General features: G+C 37.4%; 2 pseudogenes; both read right to left on the reverse strand.

Annotated features, from left to right (window-relative positions):
* Nucleotides 1–3815: 3815 nt before the first annotated feature.
* Nucleotides 3816–5266, reverse strand: LOC141415686 (ubiquitin-conjugating enzyme E2 K pseudogene; annotated as a pseudogene).
* Nucleotides 5267–7862: 2596 nt separating this feature from the next.
* Nucleotides 7863–9143, reverse strand: LOC109680451 (RNA-binding motif protein, X chromosome-like; annotated as a pseudogene).
* Nucleotides 9144–18648: the final 9505 nt, after the last annotated feature.

The following is an 18648-nucleotide window of genomic DNA, read 5'->3' on the forward strand; positions in this document are numbered from 1 at the left end:
TAAGAATTTGATAAGTAGGGGCTTACTAGGATTCAATACCAGAGACAACTGGGTATAGTTTATGGATTAACTGAAATTAAAAATACGTTTTATTAGACCTCAGTATGACTCTTTGTCATCTGTACTTTAGGTCAGCAAATATTTATATGTGGTAAACGTTAATATGCCAGTCCTTTTATTGGACAGTGAATATATTTCCATAGCCACCACATCTAGTGCGTGCTGATGAAATGGTTCTGCAGTTGATGGGTTTGCATGTCTCTCTCCTGACCAGACCCTGATCTTCTCATAGTCAGGCACTGTGTCCTCAGAAACTAGCCTGGTGTCACTCAAACGATGCCACTCAATAAATGGTCATTGAATGAATGGTTCTTATGGTGGCTTTGCTTCTGAGATTAGGTGTGTCTGAAAAGGCTGATAAGCTGGCTGTTTAGGTTCTTTCTGTGCACCTCACATGAATTTTGTTTCTTTTTGTGGACTAGCCCTAGGTGGGGGGGATGCCTATGTATTTCTTCACATTCTTTCATTCTAATTATTTCAAACTACCACACAGCTAAAGCAAATGTGTGATAAAGAGGCAAAGAAAGGAGGAAAGGATACATGAAACAGATTAGTTTTAAGAAATAAAATCCAAACAATATTCTATTATTAGTGGCATGGTGAAATATTTAATTATAAGCATATTTACAAATATATTTACAGTCCTGAAGAAAAATTTAAAAATGCATACACACTACTGCTGCGGCTTCAGTGTGTCACTGGAATTCATGTGTTGGAAACTTGATCCTCAAATTTGTATGCTAATGTATTTAGAAGTGAGGTCTTTGGGAGGGGATTAGGATTAGATGAGGTCATGAGGGTGAGACCCCATGATGGTAGTTAGGGGCATTAGAAGAACAGAAAGAGAGTTGTGAGCTGGCATGCTTGCATTCTCTGTGTGATACCTTCTGACATGTTGTCATGTAGCAAAGAGTTCTTTACTTTTGGGCTTACCAGCCTACAGAACCATGAGCTAAATAAGCCCCTAATCCTTAGAAATTGCTCTGTCTGTGCTATGCACTTACAGCAAAAGAAATAGGCTGAGACTTATATAGACATTCATTTGCATATATGAATATAACAACACCTGATTTTATGTGATATGACATAGGGCAGACCCGTAGATCTTTGGCTGTTGTTACTCATGATTTAAACCTGAGCAGCAACCAGAGTACAACAGTTGGCAAAATTCCATGTTTTCTATTACTTTGGTTCATGTGTATGAGTTCTATTTTATTTGCAAGAGTGATAAAGGATTTTTCCTCTTCTTTTATGGAATCCTTGTACAGCACAAAATTTTGTGTTTGTTATTTCAGTGTACATTGAAATCTAGGTGAAACCATTTTCAGACTTGTGTGTTTTGTTCAGTTTGTTTCTTTTGTAGGAAGAGATAGCCAAAGTTTGCATCAATATAGTTTTCTGGAATACCAATGTTAGACATGAAAACCTGGCTTGATACATGCTGGAGTCACCATAGGCCAGAGACTGGGGAAGCACGCTTCTGAGGAAAATGTGTTTGTGTTTAAGTTCCAGTTCCTACTCTGACTGAGTAATCACAAGCAAGATACTTGATTTGCCTAAGCATATGTTTCTCATTTCTAAATAATAGGTGATATATTCATGATTGGGTTGTTTTAGATGAAATAAAAAATATAATGTGCCATGAAAACTGTTAAGCTAATGGTAGATCTTGGTACTAGAATGTTTTTCTTCCTTGTAGCATTTTTATGCATAACTATTTAATGGAAGAGATAATTTTTACCATTTTATTACCTTATTTTCTTTGTGACAATGTTAATTCTATAATATTGCTAGAAAATACTGTTTATTATAGATCTTGACTAATTTTTGTGGTGGGACATCCACAGGTTCACTGTAATGTAATGCTTTTAAAGTTAATGAATTCTGATTCCATCAGAGTGGAATTCCTGTTTTTGTTGATTAGGTATCTGACATACAGGCAGTATGGAAGGATTAACGAGGATGGTGATTTGAAGTCTTTGAATATCAGAGTTATATTAAAATACAACATCATCATTATCACAAGAGTGCCCACTTGTTGGGCTTGTTATGTGCTCAAGAAAGTACTAAGCACATGAAGTTTCTGGATGCTTGGCTTGCAGGGGCCTCTGACTTCAGATGCTGTACTGGATGTACCACCTTTTGAAGATGATGCTTCAGATGCTACTTAATCTCTTAGCTTTTCTGACCTCAGTAGCCAAGCTCAGCCATCAGTTCTTTGCAGTGTTGGCCTGGAAATCTCATGCTTGTCATCATTCTTCTCTGCCTTGTTCTCTAGCCCAGTCTTCTAGAATCTTGCTCCAGGTTCTGAGCCTTGGCCTGACCTGCCCTTCATCTTTTATTTCCTGAGTATGATTTTGCCATCTTTCTGAACAATTATTGTATTAGTTTTCCATTTGTCAGCACAAGTTCTTGCTCCTCCTCTCATATCAGAAAAAATCAGTAGCTCCATAGTTAGCTTCTGGGCCAAGTCTACAGATCTGGTATAATAATAATAATAATAATAATAATAATAATAATCCCTCCTTTTCTTTTTTTCTCCTTCCCCTTTAAGACAGAGGTACTCTCTGAAGTCCCCCAAACAGACAAATGCACCAGGAGCCAGAGAACAGAAATGCACCACTTGGGACATCTCTATATCAAGGGAAAGAAGTGACCTGAGGAGTCTTGGTGTTCATGGGACTGTTGAGGATCTTCCCACTGTGTATCAATACTATCCAATAATTACTTCTGGAAGCATCAATCAGCTTTCGTTCCATGTATCAAATATAAGGCATTTCTAGGCTGTCTCACTCTTGTACTTTTTAGTCCTTCAAGTTTGGATAAAGAGGATATTGGAAATGAAAATGTTTCAGTGAACAAAAAGAAAATTTCTTTGCTCATCTCCCCAAACACCTTCAAAGGCTGGAGGCATGGATCAAGTGATAGGGCACATGCCTAGGAAGCATGAGGCTCTGAGTTCACCCCCCAGTACCAAACACCAAACCAAACCAAAACACCCAAACACCTTCAAATCCAGAAAGGGAGTAGGGATGTGGGAAAAAGTAAGTCCACATGCTTTGTCATGGTTGAGGTAAGGCTGAGGTATTGGGCTATGTGCACTCTTCAACTAAGTGTGTGGAAAAGCCAATCTGTTGCACACCTGAGAGGCCTGCAGTCCTAGGACATGATTGTTCAGTAATGGGAGGCTGGAAGGAAGTCTGGTGTGCATTTATATCACCTCTTTCTTTTTATATTTAATAATGGTTCTTTTATTGCTTGTAGTATATCAAGATTGTTGAAAAGTCAAATGAAGTTATGCTGACTTAGTAGGTTCAAAAATTATTTTCCAAACACTTAATGATTATAATTTAAGATAAATAACACTTGAAGAAAGCAATTGTTTTATGACTTTCAATATACAACCTTACTTTAATTCAGACTGATTCCATTACATTTCTTTTTATTTTGCATTGGTCCTGAAAAATTAGTAAGAATTTTATTTCGATATATCAAACTGCCTGCATAAATCCACTTCAACCTTAATAAAATGGTGAATTAGGTGTTGGAGGTTGCAAAACTAATGATTTTCAAGTTTTTGAACTAAAAATGAAATGTAACAATACGAATAGAAAGTCCGACTATGTACAAGGTAAAGTTTCAATTCTCGTATTATCAGAAACATCATAAAGAAAGCTAGATTTATAACACACTTTTGTTCCCATATGCATCTGAAGTATGTACAGTAAAACACTAACACAGCATGTTTGTATCAATAGAGGGAAGTGCAAGCAAGAGTGACTTTCAAAGTATTTCATAAAGCAATCTCTCTATAAAGCCCCAAGTTAGGCTAAAATAACTGGAGACAATTGATTGCATCCTTCCAAGCTCTCAAAAATTTCATCGGTTTAAAATCAATGTTGAATTCACTGAAAAACTAGTTGGGTCCTATCACTGAATCTGGGAATATTGCAACATCAAGTATTTACTATGTTTGCAAGATAAATCAAATTGACGGCTCCATTTTTACATTATTACTTCCGTACACAGGAAAACTTTAAGTGTGTGAAGAACCATGACAAAACATTCCAAACTTATGAGTTAAAAATGGAGCAAGGGATACTGTCCATTTTTTTTCTGTCCATATTTGCTAGCTCATTTCCCCACCAAATACAGAGCAATTTACCATTAGAACATTAGCTGTGTATGGTACCGGGAAAAAGATACAGGGTCCCAATCTGTTGACAGGGACTAAAGGTTCTGAATAGGTCACCATCCTCAATTCTGAATAAATTTCATATTTACGAATTTTCTAATACTTAAAATGGTGGTCTTGTCAGCTACCCTCCTAAGAAGTCAAGTACAAGAATGCAAGTAAATTCACAGGCACAGAGGATCTATGTTAAAAACAGTTAAGGTAGCTGTGATGCAACACCAACAATTTGAATGGCCCTGACACACTCAAAATATTATCTTAATTATTCAACAAAATCCTGAGGCAAACTCTTGCTAGTCTCCTTACACTGCTAAACACTAAAGTAGCATGCTTTTTCCCATGGTTTTAGCTTAGCTCAAAGAATTTTTACACTATTAAGAAAAAACATTAAAGTATTTCCCCTTTTTAAAAATTTACACAGACGTTTAATTAGCTTTATTTACAGAGCAGGAATTTCTTTTCTTCAGTCTCCAATGGTGCCTAGATAACATCATTAGGCAAGAATGCCAGTTTAAAAGAAATTTATGCAGAATCCTAGAAATAACAGATGGTGGTGCTCCTCAAGATGCAGACTGGACTGTCGGCAGCGCTCTACACTCAGTTACTCGGAAGCAATTCTGTTGCAGTCTCTACATCCCATGATTTTGAAGACAAGGTCACTATTACTGCATTCCTATGAAAGCCCGTAGCATATAGGTTTTCTATTTTTCTGGTTTATTCTGGACTAGAATACACATGTGCCCAAAGTCGAGCTGTCTGTTTGAACATTTCAGGATTTTGTTTGTGCTGATTTGCCACTGCTGCATCTCGTGGATCACCGGGTTCTGCAGCTGCCAGCAGTGCTTGCAATGACAACAACACAGGGCACAGAGTCATTGCTGCCACCCATTGATCTTTCAGGATACCCAAACAAACAGCTCCTGTGACAGAACCAATATTAGGATGCCATATTTTAGTGATAAACCGGACCTTAGGGGGGTTAAATGGATGTGTTTCTGGTATTTTTATCTCTAGTTGCTATCTTCCTCCTTCATATGGTCCTCTTAATTCTGTAAAATTCTCATCTACAAGATCTACTTTAGTTTGATTTTTGCTCGTCTCCTCGCTCTTCAGCACCTCCCTGAACTCCCGCTTGATTCGCTGCACCGCCCGCAGCTGATTCGTACCCCCTCCTCCGCCACCGCCAAGGCCACCGCCTCCTCCGCCACCCACCGCCTCCCCCTCGGTGATTCAGACCCCAGCGCCCGAACGCTGCCACTGCCACCCCTACCGCTACGCTCTCCGCAGTGTGGAATCACCTCCGCGCTCGGCCACCAAAATGGCCTACATCACCTCTTAACTCATTTTCACAACCCTCTTTCTAACTGATCTAAGTGCCAGTCAATGAAGAGAATTTTAGTTTAGTTTTGCAGCTAAAGAGGGGTTTGGAAGAAGAATATTTTACCTGGGAGGGGAGTTTCATTTCTCTACTGAGAACTTACACTTCATCAGAATGTACATTTTTCAGTGTCTGAGAGAAATCAAGCAGTGCTGGGTGTTTTCATGCTTAGAATTTATCCATTTAGTTAAGTGGAAGGGTCGTAAAGCATTCTGTAGACTCTTGTGCTGATATATCACTCATGAACAGTGTTAATTTGGTTCTCCAGCTCTGATTTGTTTAGTAGAACATATTAATTCCTTGATGGATAGAATTAAAACATTTTAGGCTTCAAAAAATTGGAAGCTCTAAAAAATAAATAGCTTGATCATTGCAGAACAGTCATTCTGATTAAAGCAGCTTGTTTGACCAAAGACAGTATAAGTTTATTCTCTCTTTGCCTTCTTAACCAGTTGCTTTTAAAATAAGATTTGATACTGATATAGTAGTTTAAATCAAGTACAGTTTCCCTCAATAACTAAATCAATATCATGGTGTTGAAAATATTATCTCTCTACCCTTGAAGGCATGATCACAGGAAAAGTATAACAGCCAAAAACAAGGAAGATGTTTTGGTTCAACTGACTGCATGTCAGCTGAATATTATAATGATTAATTTTTAGCCTGTTATTTGTTTAGTTTTTACTTATTATGTGTTCTCCCACATAAGTTAAGGCTCCCACTTTGTGAGCTTTAACATGCACTAATTCATTTAATCCCCATGAGACTTACTGACAACTGTGACATGATTCTTACAATGCAAGTGAAGGAACTTTGGCTAGGGAGGTATGCCTTGCCAAATGACAAATATAGTGGGTGGCAGGTCTTTCTGATTCCCAGACCTGCACTTTCAATCCTTAGACCCCACCATCTTTAATCACTTCCTATACCTCCACTAGTAGTCTCTATAATTCACTGTTGAAAGTAAGATACCTTTTCTGCCATTTAACTTTCTGTGTTAGTCCATTCATATTGCTAAAACAAAATACCTGAGACTAGTTAATTTATAAAGAGTAGGAGGTTTTTTCCTCATAGTTCTGGATGCTGAGCAGTCCAAGATCAAGGTGCTGGCATTTGACAACTAGTAAGAGCCTTCTTGATGCATCCTCACATAACTGAAGGGGCAGATGTTATGTCCTTGCATGGTGGAAGGGATGGAAAGGGATGAACCCACTCCCTCTAGTCCTTATGTAAGGGTCCAGTTTCATTCATGAGGGCTTGGCCCAGTTACTCATCACCTGTTAGGCTCCACCTCTTCATACAATTACATTGATTATTAAATTTCAACATACAAGTTTTAGGGGAACTATTTGGATCATAGCATTTTCTTTAGATAAAATTTTATCATTTTTAATATTTTTGAAACAGTGTCTCACTAGTCAGCCCAAGCTGGCCTCAAACTTGCATTTATCCTGCCTCTGAATCCTGAGTTCTGGGGTTATGGGCATGCTTCTCCATGCCTGGCTTAGAAAAGGTTTAAGTCAGGCTGGGCATGGTGGCACTCACCTGTAATCCCAGCACTTGGGAGGCAGAGGCAGGATGATCATGAGTTTGAGGCCAGCCTGGATGACATAGTGAGACCCTGTCTCAAAATTTTTAAAAATTGAAAGTAATAGAGTATGGGAAATGCTCTATATCTTGCTCTGGGTATGGCACTATGGGTGTAGAATTGTGAACCAATGCATCAAATTGCAGCTTCAGAGTTTCTTGTTTTACCATATGTCAAAAAGAAACCCAAATGTGACCAATATATTATTCGTTTGCCATTAATTAGGTTAGGTGTCCACCCTGAGCTCAGAGAGGCATTTCCCAGAGCCTTACATGAACTCAGGAGCCTAAGCACCTGGGTCATAGAAGGATGAGTTAAGGTCAGAAATGTGTAGCGTGGGCATGTGTGCACTCTGCTTGCACTGGACTTTGCTGTGTTCTTTTTCATTTTCTGAGAAATAGGACAACATATGAGCTATACTCAACCTGAGTCTTCATTTCTATTGTGTCCAGTCTCCAAGAAACAGGACACAGTGTTTGTTGGGAGAGAAACTCAAAGGGATGTGTTTCTTTTACACATCCTCTTGCCATCTTGCCTTTTAGATTACAACACTAGTACAAGTCAAGTCTTACACATTTAACATCTGCTTGTTGAAAGCAACTCATATCAAACAAAATTAAATGTTTTACTTTTTTCCCTCACAAGAACATAAAAATTATGAAGGGGAACTTAACAGGAAATTTTAAAACGGTAACACTATTTTTCCTTTTAGTAGTCCTTGGGTAGTTATGACAGAAGAGTTTCCATTTTTTTGTTTGTTTCTTTGAATGGGGATTTTGGTCCAAGTTTTGTTTGTCTCTAGTACCTACTTCTGCCTCCCCATCTATCAGATCGGCTTCCTCCATGGCCACCACCTCTTGGTGCTCCGCGGCTTGAACTGTTGTAGGAATCACGTGGCGGAGGGTACCCCCTTTCCATAGAAGGGGAAGCCCTTGTTCTTGTCTGCCAACCCAATCACGACCACTTGAGTAGCGATCACTTCGGCTGCTTGAGTAACTGTCTCGACTTCCACCATATCTGTCACGTGAGCTGCTGTCATCTGAATAGTCACGACCCCGTCCATAGCCATCTCTGTCACTATTGTCTCTTGCTGGATAGTCATCACGTGAACTGGAGTGACCATAGTCACGGTAAGTATAATCTCTTGGTGGTGGGGCATAATCTCTTGTATCACGGGAACTCGGGTAATCTCTGCTTGAATAGCTGTCTTTAGTAGAATATCCATCATCTCCGGGGGAAAATAAACATCTCTACGAGAAGGCAGGGGTTCTCTTCGAGGTGGGCCTCCATAACCATCTCTTCCACGTGACGCAGGGGCTCTTCCTCCCATTCCACTACTGCTGAGAACTGGTCCTGAAGGTGCGGATCTTTTAGGAGGAGGACCCCCACTTTGTGGTGGTGGTCCTCTTTTCACTGGAAGCTGTCCCCTGGAAGAAGTCATGTTAAAATTCATGGAATAGCCACCATCATCCATGTGTCCTCCACGTGAAGGAGGTTCCCTAGTTCCTCCACTTCCTCCTCTTCCTCCTCTAAGACCTCTGGGAGGGTCCCTGCTTCTTGGAGGTGGAGGTGGTCCACGTCTACCACTTTCAAATGAGGGTTTGGTGGCCTGTTCCACTTTGATGGCTTTCCCATCTAAGGACTTTCCATTCATGTCTCTGGCTGCATCCTTGGCATCTGCTGGGCTTTCAAAGGTGACAAAAGCAAATCCTCTAGGTTTGTTGGTTTCATGGTCTTTCATCAGAAGTACTTCCACTATTCATCCATATTTGCCAAATACTGCTTCAAGGGCTTTCTCATTTGTTTCTGTATTAAACCTGCCAATGAAGAGCTTTCCTGGGCGATCTGCTTCAACCATTTTTTTTTTCAGCTGATGATAGTCTATAGAGAGGGTGGCGACGGTCTCAAGCTCCTAAAGAGCTCGCTGAGCAGCTCAGTATGAGTGACAGCTGCCGGGACCCAGAACACAACAGCCAAGCCCCTAGGACTTCTGCACAACGAGCTAGTTCAGAGAAAAATCTGAGGTCCTTGGAAAATGGAATTCCATTTCCAGACTGCCTGAGGATTCAAGACAGCAACATCCACCCCTCTCTGTCTTCAGTGCCTTGCAGATTTCTGCCTGAATAATGAATAACCACATTAACCACTCCCTTATAATATACTTCTTTTCTAATCCCCCCACACAAACACACATGTGCACATACACATGCATACCCACGTAGGTACGCACACATTCTATTGGTTCCGTGTCTCTGGGAAATCCTGACTAATTAAAAATCCTGACTCCTCTATTTTTTTTTCCTCCTAGAGCTTACTATTTAGTTGGAGAGACTGACATTCAACATCAATAAATATATAGTGATTCAGTGGTACTCTTGTGGCATGTGAGCTAAGAGAACAGGGCCCGTACCTGTACCTCAAGAGAAATCCTGTCTAGCCCTGATTTGCGAGTGTGACTAGAAGCAGGGTATAAAGGCAAGACTGCCATGCTGTTTTTTCCACAGGCCCAGGAACCTTCACACTGCTTTCTCAAATTCCTGTGGTTTTCATACTTGAGCAACATCAGAGTCACTTGGAGGCTTGGTAAAACAGGCTTTTGGGCCTGTGACTCCTCTATTTTTAACGAGGGATTTTTATGGAGTTGGTGTTAATTCTGTAACTACGTGGTAGAATTCTCCAAGAAAGTATTTGAGTCTGATCATTTGTTTTTGAGCATTTTCAAATTAAGAATTCAATTCTTTAATATTTATGAAGCCATTGAGGTAATTTCTTATTGGGTGAGTTGTAGTAGTTTTTGCTTTTCAAGGAGTTTTGCTTTTTAATTTCACTGGTACTTGCTGTTATCTTTATTTTCTTTCTCTTGTTTGGTTGAGAATTATTTTGCCCATCTTTTTCTAAGTTCTGGAGATGGGAGTTTAGAATACTGATTTTATCTTTTAATATATACATATACATGAGTTTCCCTGTCAGCACTGCTTTGGCTATATCCCCAAAACTGATGTGTCATATTTTCTTTCCTCTTCTGTTTCTTTTCTGGCAGTACTAGTGTTTGGACTCAAGTGCTACTACTTGAGCCATTCTGCCAACCTGGATGTAACATATTTTTATTCAACTCAATGCACTTTGTTTCTATTTTCTTGGAGACTTCCTTTTTGACCTACAGCTTATATATAAGTGTATTGTTTAGTTCCCAGACCCCTGAAGATTTTCTGGTCTTCTTTCTGTTATTAATTTCTAGTGCTGTCCATTGTGGTGGGGGAATGCATTTTGTATGATTTAAATTCTTTTAAGTTTGTAGAGGTTTATTTTGTGAAGCAGGATATTGTTTACCTTGATATATCTTTTGAGGGAATTTGAAATGAATATGTATTCTGTATTGGATTGAAAATTATATAAGATCAAGAGAATCTTGTTGACTAATGGTATTGATGAGTTTTATATCCTTGTTGACTTTTTGTTATGTTCTATCAATGTGAGAGAGGAGTGTTGAATTATGGTCTCCAGATATAATTGTGAGTCTATTTCTCCTTTTGGTCATATCAGTTTGTCTCTCATATTTTACATCTCTAGGGTTCGGTACATTCGTATTTAGTATTGCTATGTTTTCCTGAAATAGGGGAATGAGTGAGTGGGTCACCAACTACTTCTAGGTGAGGGTTGGAAGTCCAGACTTTCCAGATGGTCTTGCTGAACTATTAGTAGGGGGAGGGCTCCTTCTGTCCAGAAGGGAAGAAAGTTCCCTTCCCTCTTGACTTTCCCTGACACCACTCCAGTGGGGGATTGGAATATCTTGTTAAAACAAGTTAGGAAGTCCACTTGATCTTTGCTGGTGGGGAAAAGGGTTAGGACCACAACTATTTTTGTGTTGTTCCCATCCTTGTCCTTAAGACTTTTGTGTGTGTGTGTGTGTTTTTTTGGTTTCTCTAATATTCAGTTGAGAAAAAAAGAAAATGAGGCAAAAAGAAAATGTAGAGACTTTACTACTGTCTTCATATACTCCGCCTCTTTCTCTCCACCTTTCAGATTTTTTTATTCGCTCTCTTCATAATATCTAGGGTTTTAGTTATACTTAATTGAAGCAACAGGAAAAATTATGTCTACTCCATCTTCCTAGAAATAAATGTGCTTTTATTTGAATTTTCTATTAAGTCCGTCACTTCCTATAAAAAAACATAAGTGGGTTTTTATTGTATTTCAGCTAAATTAAAATCTATAGCATTATTAAATTTTATAAGGCACAAAATTTGCATATCATTCTATTCATTTAGATCTTCAGTTTTCTAAATGATATTTTAAAGTTTCTGTGTTGTTTGATTGAATATCTTTGCTTAGATTTCTTCTCAAGTGTTTATATTTTTGATGATACTATATATTGTATATTTAACAATATTACTTTACAATTACTGTTTCTTTTGTGTAGAAATACAATTTATTTCTTGTAATGACTTTCTATCCAGCAATAAAAGACAGCAAAAGAATATATGATAAATTATTATGATTAGTAATAGTTTATTATAGATTCTGTCAGAATTTTTCTATATAATTTACATCTCCTTTTCTCTTCTCTTTTTTTTTGAGATGGAGTCTCACTGTTTAGCTCTTGGGTTGGTCTTAATCTCAAGATCTTCCTGCTTCATCCTTCCAAATGCTAGGATTATAGATGTGCATTTTCCTATCTAAATCTTGTATTTTTGGATTATTTTTCTTGTCTTTGTTGCACTGTCTAGAATCTATCATTATTTTGCTTAATGCTGGCTAGCAGACATTGTTGTTTCATTTCCTGTCTCAGAGAGAAAACTTTTAATATTTCACTAGTAGCTATGATGTTTGTTGCAGCAATTGTTTTTTTGATGGAAACCTATATTATCTATCTTAAGGAAGTTTTCAAATTGTAATCTTAGTTTGCTGAGAGCTTATTATCATGAATAAAATTGCATTTTATCATTGTTCTGTCTATCCCTACTTAGGTGATTATATGACCCTTTCCCTTTATTTTGTTAATATATTGAATTACAATGTTTTGTTTTGTTTTCTTTTTTATATTTCCTTGTGCTGAGGATTAAACCCAGGGTCTTGTGCTCTATTGGCATGTATTCTACCAATGAACTAATTAGTTTTTAAAATGTTAATACAACTGTGTATTCCTAGGATAAATATAATTTGATAATTATGAATTATCTTGTTTTACATCTCTGGATTGAAGTTAGTAGTACTTTCATCAGTTTTACTACTATGTTCATGGAATATATTAATGTGTAATTTTTCTTTCTTATAATATCCTTGTCAGGTTTTTTTGGTAAGGTTATTCTGTTCTCATAAAACAAAGATGAAGTGTTTCCTTTTATTGTATTTTCCAGAAGAAAATGGAAAACCTTTAATAAGTCAAACCATCAGCCTGTCTATAAAGTATATGTTTTTAGTTATGACACTACTTTGATTTCCCTCTGAATTGCTTCTTCTTCCTCCCTATGTTTCTGCCTCTTTTTCTCCATTTGTCTCTGTCTCTCTTGGTGTATATACCTGGAACCCAGTCCCCACAGGGAAACACAAGAGGGCTACTTGACCCTATATGTGCAGTATATTGCATTAAGGAATAGGAAGTTAATCTTTTATAGTAGGCAGGAGGACTGCCTGCCCTTTCCTCTGGAAGGAGTCCTTACTTCTGCCTTCCCTGGCTACTCCAATGCAAACATCCTTGGAACAATGGTCCTGTAAAAGCAGGGGGGGGGGAGTGTGTTTGGGGGGAGATGGTCAGTGGTTCAGTTACAAAATGTGCTGAAACATGACAAGTCCTTGGAGAATTATGTATCAGCACCCATTCTTGCCATTTTTTCCTATCCTTTTCATCTCAAAGTTATTTATAAGATTACTTACTTTCTCTTTCTTAAAGAATCTGGACCATCACTTAAAATACTCAAAGATATTCCTTTAGTAAATGAAAAAATTTCCAGTCTATGTACATCATGATGATTTCACTGGCAAGCATTGTTGGTACTGAGTTGCTTTAGTTTGAAATTGAATTTCCAGTGCAGAAGTAGATCTCCATTAATTGACCCAGTAAAAGACAATCTAAGGCCTTTGTGTGCTGTGACCCTGCCTCTATTGCTGGCTTTATTTCCATCACCTTTACCTCTTCCCCCCCCCTTTTCACACACCTTCTTCAGTTTCCAATTGGGTAGTGAATCTTCCAGTTTTAGGAACCAAAAGCATGCTGTTTTCACTGCAGGACTGCCTTCCCTAGACCCCAGTTACCACAGGTCCCTCTAAGAGCCTACACACCACACCCTCACAGGAGCTTTTTTAGAACTCTGCAGTTTAGAATCAGCAAGCTCACTCCTTCTATTAGTCACCCCCCCTTTTTTAACATACTTTTCTTAGTCTCTGTAATATTTAATCACAATTACAATGAAACAATTAGTTGCATAAAGATTGTGTCTCTTGCTAGAATATAAACTCTATAAAGGTAGACACTGTCATTTTTTTCATGGTGAAGTGTATAGTAGGCACTAAGTGCATGTTTATGGAATAACTTCATTAATTTAAAATTTTCAAAAGTCATTTGAGGGTATTTGTTTATTAGTGAACTTTTGTGAGTAGATAAATGGATTGACATAATTCATACTCTTGTTTCCACTCAAGATTTCATTGAGGTCATCTCTTTACTCTTTGCTTTCTATTGCAACAACTTCACTTGATCTTCATCCACATGGATCTCCTACTGGCTTCAGGTCCTCACAATATGGGAGGAGATAGATGGATGGGTAATGAAAGTAGCCTAGATCATGGACAGTGGATGGTAGTGGAAATAACAACAATAGTAACATAATAATAATAATATAATAAATTACAGTTGATCAGCATCAATGTAATTAATAAGGGTATAATAAATGATAAATAATATTTACTAAACATTTACTCTATGCCAGACACCATGTTAAATACTCTGTATTTCTTCCTTTAATTTCACAATCTTATCATAGTATAGTTCAGTTATTATCAGCATAGGCAACAAATCAACATAGTTCTTATTAATATAGGCAAAACATTGGGCATTGGAGAAATGCAGTAACACTTTCAAGGTCACATACTACTATGTGGCAGAAGTAGGATTTGAATCCATGTTGGGGTGACTCCAGAATCCATGCTTTGACTGCTAGACTATATTGTCTTTATGTTTCTACTAGTTGTTAAAATATGGTGAAGGTTTGTAGGAAAAAAATGTTGTAGAGTGATTTCTTTTACCTAATTTCAGCTCTAAAGTAATAACCAAATTTATTGATAAAGAAAATATTCAGATATAGAACTCTTACCCTTTTTAGCTGACCCAGAATGGAATTGATTCTGTGATGCTCATTCCACCCTGGCAATTTTTTGAAGGTTGGTTAATTTCAGGATTCAGAAAAATAATGAATATAATTTGACTATTTAAAAGATCAGTTTATCACTCACTATAGTAATACAGGTGTGTTTAACTTTTTCATTAGCAGACTCAGTCTACTTCTTAGGTAAAAGGCATTTCTTCAACAAGCTGATATGCAATGACTGCTCTCTAGAAATCCCATGACACAATAGTCAACCTAAGTGCCCATTGATGAATGAAAAAATAAAGAAAATGTCATATATACATAGGAGAATATCGTTCAGTCATAAAGAACAAAATTCTGTCATTTGTAGCAAAATGGATGGAATTGGAAGACATTATGTTAAGTGAAATATTTCGGATAAGTCAGACACAGAAAGGCAAATATTGCATGTCCTCATTTTTGTGTGGAAGTTAAAAAGTTGATCTGAAAAAAAGTAAAGAATAGGGTGGAGAATACAGTCTGAAAAGGTTGTGGGAGGAGGGAGAGATGATGAAGCATCATTAATGAGTACAGGGGTGCAGTTGGGTAGGAGAAATAAATTATAATGTTTGACAGCAATTAATTGAATATTTCAAAATAATTTATAGAATTTTGAATGTTCTCAACACAAAATAATAAATGTTGAGGTGAAAGATATACCAGTTACCTTGATCTGATCGTTACATATTATAAATGTGCATTGAAATGCCACAAGACAACCCATACATTTTGTGTAACTACTATATGAATTAACAAATAAATTCCACTGTCACTAAAAATTCATATTTAAATATTATTAAATCCTTTATTACTCTGGCTATTGTAGAGATGCTACCAAGGGAGTGAAATCCTGTGACAGGAACTTATTTTTCATGGGCTATATTATTATTTTTTAAGTAAAATTTATAACCCTTTGTTTTATCATGTATTTATAGGAGAGAGAGAACAATGGACTCTACAGTTAGTTTTCTTGTATGTAGGACAAGCTTGTTATAACTGATAGGACATATTTTGATGGGAACTATTTCAGCATTGACTATTTTGAAAACTTGGAGAAAAACTCTTTAAATTCACTACTACCCAATTTAAAAGTACCAAGTTGGATCATATAACATAACATATTTAAACACTTCAAATCTATGAATTTTAGACATGGCTCAATTAACTTGATATTCTTCCATTCTTTATAAATCATGTCTAACAAGACTGCAATACTATTTTTTCTTCTCTCTCAAGAGACCTACTGGAGACAGTGTCTGTAGCTTAAATGTGTCTGCATCCCTGGGCTGCTTATCACAATACTGACTGCACAGGGACACTGAGCAGGAGGGGTTTCACTGCTCTCCCTGACAGTGGTCCCAGTACTATCTATCTCTCCCAGTTGCCTCACCTCCCCCTTTCTTTCTCAAAGGGGAGACATGGTGAAAGATCATATGTAGTAAAAAATTATAGGCTCTGTGATAAGTGCAGGTAAGTGCTGTGGGAGGTCAGAAGAAACACAGGATGTGGGGAAATTGGGGAGACTTGTACCATGACACGGCACCAGTGTGAAGGAGTTAGGCACAAAATGATCAGAGGATGGCTGTCTAGGATGTTCAGGGACATGTGAGATCCTGTTTAAATACTTGCTGGATAAAGAAAAGAGTATTTTGAAAAATAACATCAGTGTGCAATCATTGCAAGTGACAAAACCACAAGGAAATCCTGTAAATGACTTCAGAATTTTGGCTGGATCCTATTGGATGGGAAGCATTTACAATGTGTGAATTCCTTGAAGACTGCACTTTCCCTTCAGATCTTGTCCAGAGATTCATGGTTATGCCAAGAATGACCTTTGAGAGTAACTGACTAGCAGAAGAGGGAGGAGATAGGATGTCAATTGGTGTCATAACCCAGTTAGATCTGCCATTGTCTCATAGCACTCTGAAAAAAGTGCAGTTCGTATCACAATGACAATAATGAACACTATAATTATTTTTTAAATGCCTTTCTTTTTTTCTTTTTTATTTATTTTTTGTTTGTTTGTTTGTTTTTATATTTCTCCCCCCTGCCCCCACCCCCTCCCTTACCACCCACTCCACCCTCTCACTCTCCCCCCCACCCCTCAATACCCAGCAGAAACTATTTTGCCATTATCTCTAATTTTGTTGAAGAGAGAGTATAAGCAATAATAGGAAGGACCAAGGGTTTTTGCCCATTGAGATAAGGATAGCTATACAGGGAGTTGACTCACATTAATTTCCTGTGCGTGTTACCTTCTAGGTTAATTCTTTTTGATCTAACCTTTTCTCTAATTCCTGGTCCCCTTTTCCTATTGATCTCAGTTGCTTTTAAGGTATCTGCTTTAGTTTCTCTGCATTAAGGTTAAATGCCTTTCTATATTGCTAATTTACTTAACTTTGTGAGGGAAGGGACCAGGTTGACTTCATTATCATCTTATACTGAACATGTTGCCTGGCATGGAGCTGGGGCTCAGTCAATATTTATGGAATGAATGGCTTGCCTTTGCTCCTTGCAGTTGTGATTGTGGAATGAGTGAAAGTAATTTAAGTTGTTCTGTTAACCTAATGCATAAAGTATAAAGGTGATTAGGTTGGGAAGACAGTTTGGCTTAGATCACTGAGAGCTTTGAGTATTTATCTAAGACTTAGTAGTCATAGTACTGTGGTAGGTAACTGATTACTAATTAAAGTTTTTGAGTAGGTGATTGACAAATCAGCTTTATTTACAGAAATAAATCTCTTTTAAAATTACCTAAGCCAAAGCATACATCAAATGAAGGGCTGGATGTATAATCTGGGTTACATCATCGCTTTAGACCTTTCTTATAAAGTGATCTCCAGGTAATTTTTCCTGCATGTTCTCTGATCACACCATTTGGAATCCAAAGGGTTGTGGTGGTAACACAGTTTGGGAAAGGAGAGGAAGATGCATTCAGTTATGGCTTGTATTATAAATTGAGCATAAATATATATCCAATCTTATCACAAATTAAAGATTTATAAATTTTTTAAAAGAATGCAAGTTATTTACAATAAAATCAATATTCTGATTTGACTAGAATTTTAGTAAGTTTTCCATCATTGTTATAAAATATCTGAAAGAAATCAACTTAAAAAAGCAAAGATTTATTTTGGCTCATGTTTTAGAGATTATCATCCATGGTCACTGGGCCCCAATGCTGTAGGCTTGGGTTGAGCCATAAATATGGCAGGGACAGAAAGGCATGAGACAAAATACAGTCCCCAAGGGCATGCCCCAAGGACCCCTCCCATCAACTATGTCCAGTTTGCAAAGTTTTCATCACTTCCCATTAGCTCATCAAATCATGAAACCATCAATGATTAATCCACTGATGAAGTCAGAGCCCTCATGATCCAATCACTTCTCAAAAGCCCATCAGCTAACAACAAAACCTTCAGCTCATGGCTTTTGGGACATTTTAGATTGAAATCATAACAATTAGCAAGATGAGGCCATAACATCTATGACTGGATTGTTGGTGAGCTGAACTCAAAGATGTTACCATTAGGATATAACCTAATTTTTTTTTCTTCAATCATTGTTCTAAATACCTTTCTTGACTCTTCCATTTTCTACCTTTGTAAACATCATACTCCAAGCAGATTCTCACAATGTAGTGTTTACTTTCAGATACTAAGCATAGTCAAGTCCACTTAAAACTCAGTCTGACTTGTAGTTCCGAGATTTTCTCCTGTCCATTGCATGACTGGAGCTCACAGAAAGGGAATATGCTCTATGCTTTTCTATATCTCGGGTATTTTCCCTCCTGTTCCTTTTTCTCTTTCTTCTGGAATATGATGGGAGAAGAGGTTACACAGAAGAAAAGGGCCAAAAATATTTTTACTTAAGAATAAAGATAATAAAAGAAAACAAAAAATATGCCTTCTTTGTAATATTTGTACTTCAAAATGGCAGATTCTTTAGAGCATTTGTGGTCTCTTTGAAGGATCCAAGAAAGTTCCTTGGTATGAATAATACACTCTATTGGGATAATTCTTGTAATTCCTTATAAGTCATTTTAGCTCCTATCCCCATTAGTCCACCTGATAGCCAGTTAATC

This window comes from Castor canadensis, chromosome 13 (assembly GCF_047511655.1).
Source record: "Castor canadensis chromosome 13, mCasCan1.hap1v2, whole genome shotgun sequence".
Lineage (NCBI taxonomy): Eukaryota > Metazoa > Chordata > Mammalia > Rodentia > Castoridae > Castor > Castor canadensis.